At 37.4% G+C, this 15694-nt stretch overlaps 1 protein-coding gene across 39 annotated transcripts in view; it reads left to right on the top strand.

Annotated features, from left to right (window-relative positions):
* Positions 1 to 15694, top strand: part of RIMS2 (regulating synaptic membrane exocytosis 2) — a 459058-nt gene that overhangs the window by 422748 nt on the left and 20616 nt on the right. The window lies entirely within an intron of this gene.

Below are 15694 nucleotides of genomic sequence, written 5' to 3'. Positions count from 1 at the left end.
GCTGCCTCCCTGTCCCTGCCCTCCAAAATAGACAAGTCTTTACCCTTAGGCTATGCAGTTCTACATGGTATACTCATTTTCTTTCCTGCATTCCAGTATTTCTTGGTTTGTCCTGTATGTCAACATGCCCTTGTGTACTCAGTAATTAAAATAATCTTCCTAACTCCTTGTTCTGACGACCAGTGAGTTTGTCTTTCTTCCTCTTTGTAAGTTCAAGCCCAGTGTCCTTACTTTCAACAACCTTCAGGAATCTTCCTCTTACCCACTTTTGTTTCTCATTGAGTTACTTCTGTTCTTCTCACTCTGACGTCAAAGCTAGATGCACAGATAACATTTAAACTGAATAAAAATTGGCAAATTATGTATGGTTACAACTGTAGGTAGACCATGGTGAGGAGAGTGTTGTCAATATCTATTTAGATGGCATTTATGAATACATTTTTTTGCTTTGTGATGGAATACAATTTTGTATGCTTATAGTCTAGACAGATGTTACCTCTTGTACATTTTTAGGTTTTCCAGCTTGGGTTAGATGATTGTTCAGCACAAAACAGGGAATGTGAACACAGTGTTTCCTCCCAGTGAAAGAAGAGGTAAAATCTAGTAATTGAGGAAATGGAGAATGTTTATTGTAGGACAAGAAAAGGATTATTCTCTCTCTCTCTCTCTCTCTCACTCTGTTCATAAATGTTGCACTATGCTGCATGGCAAAAATATTTAGATTATTGTGATTCAAGAAGGAAGCAAGATGAACCTTCCCATAAGAAAGTTTTCAGAGATACTGTTTACTGATGGGGAAGTGAAAGTAAACTATCAGGCAGGGTAGTGCTTGATGGAAGTAACTTACTTTTATCTGAAGATTTATCCTGTATGTTAGTTTTGTGCATGGTTAATGTGTAAAGTGTATCAAATGCCTAAAAATACTCTGACCAGCTTGCACTACTGTTACAGCATCGTCTCCCAGCACGTTTTGGCAAGCGTGGTGCTTCTGCACAACTGACACTCTTCCCACCTCCAGAAAATATGTTGAGCCTTCATTCATATTGTCCAATATGCATTAATTGTAAGCCAGTAAACCTTTCTTTCATACATCTACACATCTATATTTTGTTTTACAGTACCAATCAGTGACATCTCTAGTTTTATTCTAGCCAGTAAGAGATGAGTTTTGGATAAATTCCTCTGGTCCTAATAAGCATATCAGAATTAACAAGTTATACTGCTAATAATTACTTAGTATGATCTTAATAATTTAGAGAAGATTGACTATATTTCCTTCTACTTCATGAAAGCAAATCATACTATATTGTTTGTAAAAGTGGTAACTTGCAGTAATAGGAATATAATATAGACATACTGTTGTAAAATTGTATTGAGAAAGAGCCAAGTATAAGCCAGGAGAAGCCATCTCATAATACAAGTGTTTATGCCAGTGAATGCCATGTATTCTTTTTAAAATAATTTTAATACAATAACAAAAGCATTAGCATAGAAGGATAATTACAGTGCTACTTCTATTTGTACTGAAAATAAATAGCCAGTAAAGACATTTGAGAACCATAAAAGGAACAGGAATGCAACTTCATTTCATCCTCAGGTTCATCATTTAGAGGTTCTGAGCATGAAGATTGTTTTTTGATTTTGAAGAAGTATTAAATACAGTATTAAATAATAAATGTATGGTCTGTAAAGCCCAACTTTTTAAAGAAAAGGTCCCTAAATGTATGTCAGTCAAGAGGAAGAACTATTGAACTCATAAAATCTTTTAGAAACCTTTCAACCTGATTTCTGTATCATCATTTGCTATGATTCAGTATATTTGGTGCTTAATATTATTTTGTATGAACATCATTTTTTTTACCCTAAATAACATTTAACTTTGCTTTTCCTCACCACCTTGCTGATTGAAAGGATTGTTTTGCAGTTGGTCCCAGGTATTCCCATTAGTTGATCTGGCTAAACAGGATTGTTGCAAGCAAAGAATTAGATCCTGGGGCTCACTTTGTCACTCTTGAAGCCATAAAATAAGTAGGGCAGTTGTCGCAGAGCACCTAATACAGTTCTGATGAGTGACTGAAAAAAATGCTGTTAGTATAGCCCCTTGCAAATACTAAGTCTCTTCAAACTTGAGGGATTTGAAAGTCCAGCAGCAACGGACTAGCCTTAATGACCCAAGAAGTCCCTTCCAGCTATATATTCTTGTCTCAGAAGATGCCCTTCTCCCTCCCCCCCACCCCATCAAAATGCTAAACCAGATTTTGGGTTCAAATTGAAATAAGTAGACCTAAAATAAACGGAGGCTAAAGAATTCTCTCTAATGACATGGTTACATTCTACATATTGTCAATTTGATACTAAAGACTATCACACAGAACAAGCTTTATTTAGTACTACGATTCTCAGCAAATTTGCTTACCTTTTTTAGAAATGATCTTTTCACATAGAGCTGCTTTTGAAAATTGTTTTAATTTGTAAATTTTGATCATCCTGAACATGATGTAAAGATAGTCTTTAAGTACATTTTTACAAGTCTAAATTAAGTTATTATTTTTACTCAGAGTCCATTGGGATTAAAAGCTACAGATTTTTCTTCTTAGCTTTCCTTTCTCCTTTTCAAAACCCTAAAGGAGAAAAAAGGTTCGCAGAATCCCCTAAAAGTCAGCAAATTTCAACTCTCTTGGCTCAAAGTGGAACTATATTTGAAAGCAGAGGATCCTTTCCTAAAAATACCTTGCTCTTACGTCTTTTCTGTGTGATAGCTTAGGTACAGCTGATACAGTCGAGGAATTACAAAAGGAAGAGGTAGTTTTCAAGGTAGCCATGATACAAAGTGTGTAAATCTTCATAATTTAAAATCATGTCATTAGATAGCTTTTAAGTGCTAATTGAAGTGTATGAATTAAGATTGTGAATCAAAGGGAAGATGTTCTCCTGTAAGATGCAGAGCAGCCTTCATGTTAAGGTTCCTCTTGGATGAACAACAAAAGGTAGGACAGTAGTGAAATACCAAAAGTAAATGAAAGTCAGTAATCTGACTAACAGAAGATGCAAAACCACATTTGATGGCTGTTGATATCAGACCTGCCAATTCTTAGGTGCTGAGAAAAGACCTCCTCTTTTGTGCCCTGATTTTTATTCTCTCACAGCAGTTGGCAGTCATGATTTGTGGAGTAGCTGTTCAGTGTCTGTCCCATTAGGGACACTCGAATACCAGACAGAGCTGGCCAGAGAGGAACAGCTGGAAGAATGTGCTTCCTGCCACCGCTGTGGGATTTGAAGGACTGGAAAAGGCAATGACCAATGTTTTGAGTCTGCTGGAAACCAAGTCAGATTGTCTGTAATGACCGTTGTGTGTTATCTGAGCGCTCAGCAGAAGCCTCGAATATAACCAAAGCCTCTGTGGCTCCATAATGGAATCACAGTAATGGAAACAGACTTTTCTCTGTTAGTTTCATGCAGTCCAAAAGAATAAATTCAGTCTTTTCTGAGCTGAACAGTGACTCCAAACCTCTCAAAATCTCATGAGCTAGGGACTCAGAATATGATGTCCTGCAGCTGCCACAGTCCATGTTTTCTGTCTATCATCTACCTTCTTTATATATTGCACATTTCCTCACGTGCCGTTTCTGTGAGAGTACTGAAGTTCTCCATCACACCTAACTTTTCCTGCTTCAAGTCTTTTCTCCTCTTTAAGAAAACCCATCCTTGTTCATATTGAATTCAAAGGGAGAAATAATTTGTATCCCAACTGGCCTATTACTTTAGTTTCTTCCATCTGATCCTGCAAGGGATACAGGGTCCAGGAGTCTTCGTGTATCTACAGAGTTTCCTTTTTCTCACTGGAACTCTGTAGGTATTAGAGTTTTTTCCCTACAGATTCCCTTATGTAACTAGAACTGATATTTTTACTGGATAATTGGCTATAGTCATCCTTCAGTTTGGTCTCCTCAGGGTAGCCCAGAATACCCTGGAGGGAAAGGAGGGTTTTTTTCCATTCCAGCTCAAGTTTGGCAGTAATACTCAGTGATTTCTACTAGTCACATGTAAAAATTAATTGCACAATTTGCATCAAATCCCAAATCAAGGTGTTTCCAATTATTTTTATTTATTATAACATTATTTATATTATTGTTATTTATTTATTTATTATAACACTGTCCTAGAGTTTCCTATTTAAAGCTTACAAGTTGTTCAAAAATGTGAATGTTTATTTCTTATTAAGTCATCTCACATTTGAAAATCATTTCAACTGTGCCTCTGTTTTGACTCCACAGTCAGCAAGTCCTGTGCTTCTCTCCCCCCCCCCCCCCCCAAAAAAAAAAACATGATGTTACAATTATTAGGAAGAGAATATAACAAAGCAGAGCAGAAAACCTTTGGTTTGTCCTGGTTTGGCCATTCTTACTTACTTATGTTTTCTCTGCATTTGTCTCTGTTCCCATGTTTGGTTTGGGAAAGGAAAGTAGCAGTCGTAATTATCAGACCATCTGGATATTAGAAAGCAGAAGTTTATGTGTAATTTATTCAATATAGCAGATTCAGCTCTCTAAAGAAATGTCTCTTTTTTTTTTTTCCTCATTCTGAAGACTTCAACCATTATAAGTTTTATTTGGCTTTTTGTAAAAGTCTGAGTAACTCGTATCAAAGCTGTTTTTGATTACTGCAGTTAAAGAGCGTAACATTTTATTAAGCTAATTATCTTTAATCTGTTTAATAATACTTATCTTCTGCGAAGAACAATGTTCTAACCATGTTATTAGCTTAATTATAAAAGATTTTAAAACAGGTAGGTGCATATGTCAGTTGATTTGTGGGCTTTGCTGATACACTTCTGTGAAGTCTCAAATGTAATGTTAATTTAGAGGGGGTCACGGAATGACTCTATATTTGTGCAGATGTAAGAAAAGCCAGGAGTCTTATACTGGCATCAACAGTTTAATTACAGAGTCTATACCTTTCTATTACATGTCACATTGCACAGCATAAAATAATGTTTAAATTCAAATTTAAATCATTCTCTAAATATTCAGAGGAAAAAATGCTCTCATATGGTCATTCATCACATTTATACTTAGAGAACTTTTTCCCTCTCTTTTCATGAGTGCAGGGTTGAACTCATTTATATACTAAATGACCGTGAATCTGAACAAATTCCCAAACTGAACAAGCAGATATTAAGATAATTAAACATGGTAGGATTGAATTAGAATTGTATATAGAGAAAACAAGGAGAGGTTTATTAACTAAACTATATTGAAACATTAAGTAAAGCCCACATTGTAAAATAATGAAGAGTCAACTATCTTTGATGCACTGCATAATAGGCAGATGTAGGAAAACTGTTTTCAAATAACTCATTTGCATTAGTGGGTTGCTTCTGTTCTAATTGAGTTTTGAGAGCTCTCTACACAAGAATTCTGGAGCAGAGTGCTGATGAAACTCCAACATTTGTTAAATCCACAAAAGATTATTTTAGAAAGTAACAATAGCTAGTATTCATACAGCAAAAAATAAGGAATTTTAATTAACAAAATGTGTATCTATTTTATTTTGTTTCAGTAACAAAAGGAGCAGGGGAGGGGGAGAAATAAGCAAAGAATTATTGCTTTGACTTTTAGGGGTCTGAGAAACTGGAGTTTCTGACAGATCCCTCTAAAACAAGCTTGAGGGAAACTTTTTCAGCTCCTCTGTAAAAAGCACACGCACTGCTCAGATGAAATTTATGGAGAAAGAACTAACAAACAGATGTATTTTTATTAAAAAATGAGTTATATTTATTATTTAAACATGTTTACATGTAAGAGCATTTTAAATTAGGTGTACCTTGCCTTATAGATCCGGCAAACAGATGTGCTGTAGTCCTGATTGCTTTTATTCAGTTCATGTCATAACTCCTATTCTTTCTGGAATATAAAACCATTAATGTAATACAGATGTGTGTATATGGATGGACACACACACACATGTATATACTAAAAAGGAACGGTCACAGCTCAGCTAGGCATCTCAGTCTGGTCTGGGAGGTAGGAGGCAACCTCCCTGTTTGATCTAGCTGTAAATTGGCCCATGGGCTTCTGCATGGGGGAGTCAGAGACCTCAGAGCAAGACCTGCAGTGCACTGCCTTGCACTCTGTTAAGAATTTGATGCACCTTAACTGTACTGGTCCAGTAGTCCAAAACTATTTAGCCTGGCCAAAACCAGCACTGATGTGTTTTCTAGTATCCAAGCTAGGCCAGGGTACCAGCTCCACTAGGGGGGGGGGGGGGGGGGGGGGGGGGGGGGGGGGGGGCTTTTTAAGTAAACTCGTTATGGCACACAGCATGATCCATTTAGGTTTTTTTGCAGTCAGAGACTTTTCTAGCCTCTAATCCAGAGAAACACCTCTTAGACTCACTCACATGAGTCACTTACCGCTAGCTATAGGGACTGCCATGACCTTGAAAAAGAATGCAGTTATTGGATTTTACACTTCTAAATAGTCCATTATGTACTGGAATCATCTAGGTTCTTTTTTTTATTTGTAACAAATAAATACAATCAAAGAAATGTGCACATTTCACTTTTCCTTCTATTGTAGAAACCATACTCCTCACTTCAGTAAGCAAATTTGAATTTACATTGGTGAAATGCAAATCGATATAAACTGTCTCATAATATGTAGCTAGGCAAAGATGAGGATGTTATTGCATTTGAAATATTGCATATTGATAGCAGTTACTCAGATGGCAAAAAGTTGTTGCTCTTGACTTACTGAGAATGATGTAGATTTGATACCATTTTTTTTCTGTTCTGCAGCCCATGGTTTTGATCTGCTATGCCTCATCTTTAAGACTATAGGCTGTTTTGAGCAAAGACTCAAAGACTCCACTTAGAAGTTTTTACAGTGTCTTCTTATTCAGGCCCAAATTTGTCCTCGTCTTCTAGCTTTATCATTGTACATACTTTGACGAGATGTGACAACAGAAGGCAGCCAGATGAAGCTAAAGGACCAACATTTTGAAACAGTAAATATAACATAATCCTAGGAAAATAGATCAAAATGCAAAAAAAGAAAGCGTGAAAATTATTAACAGATCCATGCTCATAGGTACTTTTGCACATGAACAGAAGAGGCTTGATGGTGAAAATGTGGAGTACATCAAATTTTGGAAAGTCAGACAGTGCAGGAGTTTGTTGTTTTTATAGATTATGTCAACTGTGAGCATGAGCACATGTGTATGAGCTATGCCTTCAGTGTGCATTTTCAGAGCACTAGGACCGTTCTGGTAGCTGAAGCAAAGCTATTTCTAAGTGTCTTCCACACTCGCAGTCTCCTGTGGAATCAGTTGAAGTTTGGGGGCTTATCATTCATGGCTTTCCATTAGTGTTTTTAGCAAACTGCAGTTTGAAAAGCATTATGTGAGTTTTGCCTCTCTTGGTATATTTGCGTAGCAATTGTAAATGTCCAAGAGAGGAGTTGTGTATTGCTGTAAGCATGGCACTGGAAGCAGCTCATCTTTGCACACCAAAGCCTCAGTCTTCTCAGCAGGCTTGACTCAGTTCATTAGCCGTGGTGGACTTTGAAAGGGATGTGTAAAGCCTTGTAAGGAAACATTAGCAAGCACAAAGCACTTTTCCTAGGGCTTATGCTTTGCAAGCTTTTTCTATGTCCTCACTGTTGGGCAATGTACAATCTGATTACATGATTTGTTTGATATTTTTAAGTTACAGGAGAGGTAATCATTCTCTGTAACCTAATGTAAAAGTTCACTGGCAGTGCTAGCTGGCTGGAAAATGTGCTAAGGTTACTGTTGTGCTCCATTTAACATTCAGTTTGCTGCATTTAGTTCAGTGTGGCAACTAAATGCAATATCATTCTGCAATGAATGATATTCATTGATGACTAGTTTGATTTTATTTCTAAGCAGGTTAAGGTAGAAAAAGAAAATGCAGCTATTCTTCCTGACCTTGACTATTTATTGTGCTAAGAATTTTCGCCTGGAATTGAACATGTTTGAAAAGAACACATAATTTATACAAGAATGTTTATATAAGAAAATATAAATAAATAAAAATATATAATATATATATGTATATATAATGAGAATTACAATATAAAAATGTTTTAAATGTTTCATGGTAGCTTATTGTAAATTGCAGCCTATTACACCTTTATGACATCCTTCTAAACTGTTTTTATGCATTTGTTGTGTTTGACGATATGTTGAGATCCTCTTGCACAGATATAATGGAGCACCTCACTAGATAAAGTGGTAAACTTTATTTCCTACATGCCACTGTACTTAAAGAATCTAGTTGCTCAACATTTTGCAGGATCCAACACAGGTCATGCATGGGGCCAAATTTATATCAGCTGCACATCTGGTCCTTAATCTGTATTAACTAGTTCTAGTAGTAATGGAATAATAGTCTATGGCATTTTGCAGCTCTGTATTATTATCAGTCCCTAAATAGGAATTTGTGAACAGATACCCTTCATGGCCTTTGTGTATATAAAAGGTATGTAAAAGGCCATTGTGTCTTTGGAAATTGCAAAAATGTACACACAAAATAGGTAGCATTTCTGTTTAAATAACATGAAATCTGAGAGAATTAACCTTAAATTGCAACTTTGAATAGAATTTAAATTCTTTGAGGGAATTTCTCAAATCTACAGAACATGTATGTTCTTTTCATTGTATGATATGACCTTTAAAATAGGCAAAGATGCTTGAAGAGGCATGCAGAATCATCCCTATTTAGTCTACATTAACCTTCTACAGGTGGGTCAAAATTAGGTTGTAGACTCAGAAACAAATGTCTCTTTAAAATACTGACATTTGGACTCTCAAAGCTTTCACTGCTTGATGATAATGAAACCCTTGAATATGGGGAATTTATGTCTAACTAGACCTGCATTTTAGCAGCAGTGTCCTCAGCAAACTGCGTATTTAAGTGCTTAAGTGCAGAGACCAGGGAGCAGTGTATAGCAGATATATATTTTACTTCCCATATTGTTGTGTTCATTTGTCATTGCATATGTTTGCAAAAATCTGTTATTTTATCCAGCAAATAAATACCAGCTTAAAAACATCATAAAGTTCTTTACCACAGTATATCTTTTTAACCAGCAGCAGTGGACTGCTGCGTTGGCACAGGTACATTAACTGTGTGTATTTATTGTGCAGTACAGTGTGCACCTCAGGCTTCTGAAGTGCCAATATTTCTGTACTTTTTGTCATATCTGTACTGAAGACTGAATTATAGGGGGAAATAAATCATGTTTCAAGAAGACATTGTTTGAGAAACTAAATTCAATTATATTTTCTTCATCTAAGATATGTTGAAAACCTCCAATGTAGTAGACAGGCAGCTGAAATAATAAGATTTAGGACTGTATGTGAATATCTGCAGTTCATTCTTAAACTGTGGGGTCTGGTGAGTTACAAAGAAAGTTATTCTGTGTGGATTTCCCTTCTCAGAGACAAAAAGGGTGGATTATCATCCAAATGGAGGGAACGGATAGTGCCCATGTATGCCTTTAAAAATGGTGTTTTTGTAGAGTTTAATATTGTTTCCTATGTTTTTTTTCTCAAAAACTCTTCTTCCTTAAAAAGAGCGTGGACGTTTTTATTTCCCTGCTCTTTATTTCTCATCCCAATGAAGTATTATGAAATTGTACATTTTCTAGAACACCTTGTGGTTTGTAGATTGCCTTGTGATCCTGAAGGTGTGAAATTATTTTAATCAAAATAGAAATACTTGACTACATTAGAGTTTTATGCTCCAGTTCTGACCTTTAAGCTACTTTTGAGCTAGCCCTACACTGCACCACTGCAGGCTGGCAGTGCCTCTGTTATTTAGAAAGAGTATGACCTTAGCTGTTTTTTATGGCTTTATCATAAACGTCAGAGAGGAAAATTAAAGATATTTTATTTAAATAAGAACAAGATTTTTTTTTTTTTTACAAATCTCTATTTTCATTAAGGAAGCCATAAAAAAAAAAAAAAAAAGGGGGAATGACATCTGCAGGTAAAGCAATCCTATTATGTTATTTAAGAAATTAAAACTAGTATCTCTGTAGATCTGAAAGCATCCTACTGAGCTTCCTTTCCAGAAAGAGAAGTGTTACTACTTTTCCATCTCTGTGTTTTAAAACAATTTCTTATGTTAAAATTTCTAAATTTCACTTTCAGATGTTGAAGCCAGTGTGCTCAGGAGGGACATAATGAAAGGCATTGCTTTCAGCTCTTCAAAGCGTTGTTTGTACTCTCTGAAAATGTGTAAATCAGGACTTTGAGATGATCCCTACAAAGGCTAAATTACTTACCATTAGAGTTACACTGCCATAGGCAGCTAAAGCGATATGAAAAGTAGAAGCACTTTTCCATTACAGGAATACTGAAATTCAGTACCAGCAAATGAGTCTTAATTTGGGCATGCAAAACAAGCAATTTTAATAAAAAAGACTGTTTTGCTGACATAACTACATTTGCAGTAACAACTAAGGGATTCTTCCAGAACAGTTATGTGGGTCATGGAAGCTGTGTGTATCTGGTCAACATAGCTATTTTGGTAAAAATCTGTACTGTAGACCTATGCTGCAGATGGATGGCCTTACAGTATCCATCCAGGGATGGAGTTGAGCTTACAGTAGAAAATGCCAAAAGAATCAGGAGAATGGAAGAATTTACTGTTACCAGTTAAGCAGAAGCAAAAGTGCAGCTGCGTTCTATAGAGAGTTATATAGCAACTCTACGTAATTGCTTCATAGTGAACACTCAGAAAATGCAAAATGTATTGATTAAAAAAAAAGAGTCTAGAAAGCAGATACCTGATTATCAAGCATTGAGATGATGCAGGTCATTGTGTCATGAAACAGCAAGGAGAGCAGGAGACCACTGCAGGTCAGTGGTGCCGGAGCCAGATGTGAACTGGGAGCCGTGTCCTGAAGGATCCTCTGAGGCTCCAGACCAGAGGAGATGGGCAGCGGGTTTCACTGGCTGGCTGCAGATTTTGCTGGGCCAGGTAGAGAGAAGAAAGATGAATCTCTCAATGCAATTCAAAGTGTAGACACTGAATAGGTGACATTGCAGGACCCTTTGCCAAGTTCAGAGACACATTTAACAAACACGATGCAGGTACACTACCCAGGCACGAGACGTAGCTGTATATTATAAGAACTTCAGAAGTCTCATGTTCTTTTATGAATGTTCTGTCGTGCTGCTGTAAAAGTGTTCCTGGCACTGCTTTCCTCAGGCTGAATCGAGAAGAGAAATATGCAGTGTTGTGATTCACAACATACACTCTTCAAATCAGATTACATACACAATGTTTTACACTGACTGGGCGATATTTTAATGATCTTTTCAGTGTATTGCTTTAGCTTTTCAGAAATTAAAAAGGTTTAATTTCAATGATATTTGCAGTCTTATATCCCAGTGATACTTAACCTGGACAGACTACAGGAAATTCTTTGAAGAATAGCTTATTTGGAGAATAACATTTCCTCCAATTAATACTGGCATTTGTTTTCCTTTTTCTGTCTTCCTGAAATTATATAAAAGATGAGTTTCCAAATTTTTTCCACATGTATTTGTGTGGAGGGTGATAATTCAGTTAACTCATTTTCTGAGCCCTTCGATGACATTTATTGAATATTTCTTTTCTCTTGAAGTGTGTTGGCTGTCTCTGCTTAGTGAAGGCTGAAGTATATAATAAGAGGAGGCCAATACTCAGTTAAATGAAACATGGTCTGGATTGCATCTCAATGGGGAAGGTGGAGGACTGTCCCATGTATTATAGTAGGAAGCCATTTGCCCTTCTTGTAGCAAACACATTGCACAACAATTTTTCATATATGTTGAAGCCATTGGGTGGAAGGTGGTTGAAGAGTTTGAATTCTGTTTGTAAAATCTTATGCCTAATAGTTAATAGGCATAGTGTGAGTTAAAGATAATTAGCATCTTTAGAAAGCTCAGCAGCTGCATTGTCTTTTCTGAAGACAGCCATGATCAAAAGAAATCTTTTATACAGCAAACAAAAGAAATCTGTGGGTGATGATTGACAGGAGAGCATGAGAGGTGGTAGAGAAAGAGGCAAGCAGAGAGGGTCTGAGAAACCTGAGGTCAGTCTCCCCTAAAGTACCTCGTAACACCCGAGTGTTGCTCATGGCTTCCCTGATGAGAGGAGAGGGTTCGCCTCGTCATTTGCTGCGATGTGAAACTGGGAAAAGAACCATAATACTCATAAAAAACCCTGCAAATTCAGCCTATCTTACCAGTTTTTCCCTTTGCTGGTCATAGCTCGATGTATTGCTGCATTGTCGCTTTCTCCAGAGATGGGTGCTGTAGCCTCCTCCAGGTAACTCCTTTTCTGGACAGTCCCATTTGCCTAATGCTTTTTGTGGTCATAATTTTAAAAAAGGAGTGCTCAGAAGCTTTCCATAGTGTTTGTGCTGGAGAGTCCTCTCCAAAATATGCACAGGGCAAGTAAAGAAATATATTTTTCTTTTCAGAAAAAAAGTATGTTTTCATGAAGGGCTCATCAAATCATTATTTTACCTAAGTAACCCTGTTTAAAGTCTAATAATTTGTGTTTGGTTGAAACATACCTGAAGAAATACATCCAGTCATGGTCTAAAGATGGTAAGAGGTGGAGAAAAAATAATTTCCAATATTATTTATTTCCTATGCTTAATTGTTGTGTATTCTATATATATATAAAAAAAGAGAAGGATACATCTATGAAATGTGGAATCCCATGATTGGTTGGTTAAAACAGGTTGGCGCTATAGACCCAGTGCTTCAAATTCAGGTTACATGATTTTTTAGTAATTCCCGGGGAGTACAACTACTGAGTAATTCTGTTTGGTAGTTGGTAGATGAGCCATGAAAATATTTGATGATATATCCTACTCTGCAAGTAGAATTGCCTCAGGATAGTACATAACATTTGTAACTGATGTTTAGCCTCATTCTGTTTGACGTGGATTCTTACAATGTACTGTGCTTTCAGCAAACTGTTAGAAAATGTTACAGAAATATGATACCTGGAAGTTTCATATTTTGTCTTGATACTTAGCATTGAAATCTGAGTTTTGATGCAGTTCCTATAAAAGGAATTTTATTGACTTGCAACTGGTGAGATAAGTCAATGAGTAGCAGTTAAAATAAAAAAATCCAGCAAAACAACTGGATGGGGAAGGGGGCGTCACTGTCAGGAAAGTACTGCTCCTTTCTGCAACCAAGGCGTGCGTACAGATGACCATCAGTTAGGTTGGTTGTATAATGCAGTCGCTACCTACTGCCCAGTGACAGCTCCCCAGATCCCATATAGAATATTGACAGTTTCTCACTATCTTATTTCAATTCTTTGCCTTTATTTTCATTATTCTATTTGAACCTTTACTTTAAAGAAAGAAAATCAGAAGAGATAAGCATGTTAAGGAAGTTTGAACAAGATTGTGAGCTGGTGCTTTGTCACAGATTTGCTGAATAGGTGTCTTGTATTGCAATAATGATAATTTGGGATAATTTGGGATTGATGCCATATAGATTCCAGAATATTTAAGGTAACTTTCAGGGTAGAAGCTGATTTTATCAACAATATTAACGCTTTGTTTACATACTATGTAATATTAGCAAACACATAATTGATTTTAATCTTGCTAAATATACTCAGTATGATGGAGCTAATAATCAAATAGTAATACCACTTAAATATTATTGAGATTAAAATACAGTTGCTATTGGCATGCAACCAAGAAGGTTGATTTTAAATGGCTGTTGCTCCTATTTCTGGTTAAATTCTGAAATAACCAGGAAGTTGGAGGCCCATGGCCCCACAGCATGGCCTTCAGGGCTCAGCAGAGTTCCCACATCCCCGATTACCTGATGGATTAGTGCCACGTCCTGTGCGACGTGCTGACGCCCCCTGCACCCGCTGCGCTGGAGAGCAGCAGCCGGGCAGGACGTCAGACCTGAGGGGTAACAGCAGTTCGAGGGCGACTTCCACTTTCTACTGAGCTCAGAGCTTAGCAGGAGCTAGACGAAGTGCTCACCGTCTTCTTTGGGAAAGAAAGCAAGAGTCCTACTAGATAGCTAGAAAGGTATAGTGTCTTCTAAAAGGAGTACTTCCAGAAAGGGTATTTATAAAGATGAGTGAAAGTAGATTGAACAAATGTGGCAGATCAGTTGCTCTTCATTGAAAATATATTTTAAATTGTCCAAGTTGTACAAATCTCTTGTAAATTGTCCAGCCAACCATTATTTTGCTTTTCACTATGTTTTATGCTTTTAAGCTTTTATGGGGAGAACATTTGATACTCACTGAGTCTTTAGGAAATATCTTTAACAAATACTTTCAACAATTACTTGAACACACACACACATATATATATATGTATATATTTGCCAATTATGTGATAATAGTATGGTAAAGGTTGATTATTAGTAGTAAGACCATTATTTATTTCAGAGCTGATTGTTTTATGTTTAGTAACTTAGCCTTTTAGAGTAAGCTGTGAACAGAAGCTCATTCTGCACCGTGAATGTACTTCAGTGTGAATTTTCTGCGGAGTTTCTGTGCTGTCTTCTGTGAAGTTGTGTTTCTGTGAAACTCCGAAGTTTCTGTGCTGTCACATGGACATGTTCTATTAGGAATACTGGATTATAATAGCCTTGAAATATCGCGCATATGTAAAAATGGTTGTCAGACATGATTGCAATTAAGGAACATGAGGAAGCTGTTACTTCCTCAGCTCTTTTTGTTTTTCAATGCTGAATTTTCCGTACGTTGTAGTAGCTGAACATGTTTTAATGCACTAAGAGATAAATAGAAATTTGTTCCTTTTCAGAATAAATTACAAGCCTGAGTAAGCAATTACTGGGCTGAAAATGGGTATTAAAATCTAGGAATTTAGAAAATTAAAGGCTAAAACAGCCATGTTCTTGCATTTTTCTTGACTTAGGTTGTAACTGTAGCCACGTAAAACAGACCTGTGCATAGTCATTAGCCTGCAGAATACAGAGAATCACTTTTTTTTTAATAGATTGAGTGATCATGGATTCGATTCCATCCCTCAAATTTTGATTAGTTTGTATTCTTTAGCAAAGCATGAGAGTAATAGTGTTGACTATTTATAACCTCTTATTATTATCCAGGCACAAATACCCTTTTCCAGAAATCAGTTCAATGAAAATACATTCCAGGGGTGTAACTCTATAAACTTTCTCCGTGAAGACTTTCAGCTGGCTTCAGACTGGCATGCTGTGTGCAAAGTTAAATCAGGCCCTAAATAACGTTTGCCGTTGCTCTGGGGGCGTTAGCATCTTCTGAAAGAAACTGGAAAAAAAACTGTTATTTACTAACTTTATGGACATGGGTGTGCCTAATGCTATATGCAAATACTGTATTCCCGTTCTGCTCAACCGCATAAACGGGAAGGAAAGGTAAGGCGAAGTAACGGTGCTGACATAAAACCGAGGGGAAGCGCAACTTTCCGCCGCGGCCCTGGCAGGTTCCGCGCGCTCGGGCCAGGCGCCGCCGCGGGGGTGCCCGCGGCTCGGCAGCGGGGGAGGCGGCGGCGGCTCCGGCCCGCGGCGGCCGCGGAGCGGCTCCGCCCCCGCCCCTCGCCGGCGGCCGCCCCGCGGAGGGCCAAGGCCGGGAGGGGCTGCCCGCCGCCGCGGAGCGGAGCGGAGCAGAGCCTGCCCA

The sequence above is a fragment of the Rhea pennata genome, chromosome 2 (assembly GCF_028389875.1).
Source record: "Rhea pennata isolate bPtePen1 chromosome 2, bPtePen1.pri, whole genome shotgun sequence".
NCBI lineage: Eukaryota > Metazoa > Chordata > Aves > Rheiformes > Rheidae > Rhea > Rhea pennata.
Note: the sequence above shows the minus strand (reverse complement) of the source record. Positions and strands in the feature narration are given on the sequence as shown.